The following is a 697-nucleotide window of genomic DNA, read 5'->3' on the forward strand; positions in this document are numbered from 1 at the left end:
CAACCAACCAAAGGGTATACCCTGCAAGCCTGCCCCCCCCCCCTCCAAACCCAGTTTTCAGCACACAACTGCTCTTCCTCTCTAGGTCTAGAGTCCCCAGAAGCTCCATCTCTCCACATCATCGTCTTTGCCTCCATCTCTGGCATCACTGTTTCTATGGGTATGGTCCCGCACTCTGCTCTTCTCCCTTGATAGTCCCAGACTGCAAAGTCAATCACTCCCCTCCTTTTGCTAAAAACGTCTGCCTTCACATTTCCAACCCTCACAGTCAGAGTTGATAACAATTATTCACTATTGTACCACAAGACACCTATCCACATCTCCTTTCATCAGCCCCGACCAGACACACTGGATACTACTCAGTGGAGATTCTACCTTCCCCTGGGCCCTCTGGATCTAGGCTCCCTCTTGAAAGCTTGTAAGCCAGCTACTTCTTGACTTTGTAGCCCACCACATTTTGAGTAGCCAATGTACAAATTGCCCATCCCGGTCTACTCTGTATGGAGGGGTAGATCCTCTCTGTAAAAGTTTGTTCCCTCTTTTGAGCTACTGCATCCATAGGTATAGGTCAAGTTCACCAAATTGTATCAGATTACTCTTTTTTTCCTTTTCTTTCTTTTTCTAGTTGAACTCTGATCATCCAGTCATTGAAGCCAGGTCAAGTGGGTATTATCTGCAAGTGTGGGTGTTCTTATGC

This window comes from Chrysochloris asiatica, unplaced genomic scaffold, assembly GCF_000296735.1.
Source record: "Chrysochloris asiatica unplaced genomic scaffold, ChrAsi1.0 scaffold00124, whole genome shotgun sequence".
NCBI lineage: Eukaryota > Metazoa > Chordata > Mammalia > Afrosoricida > Chrysochloridae > Chrysochloris > Chrysochloris asiatica.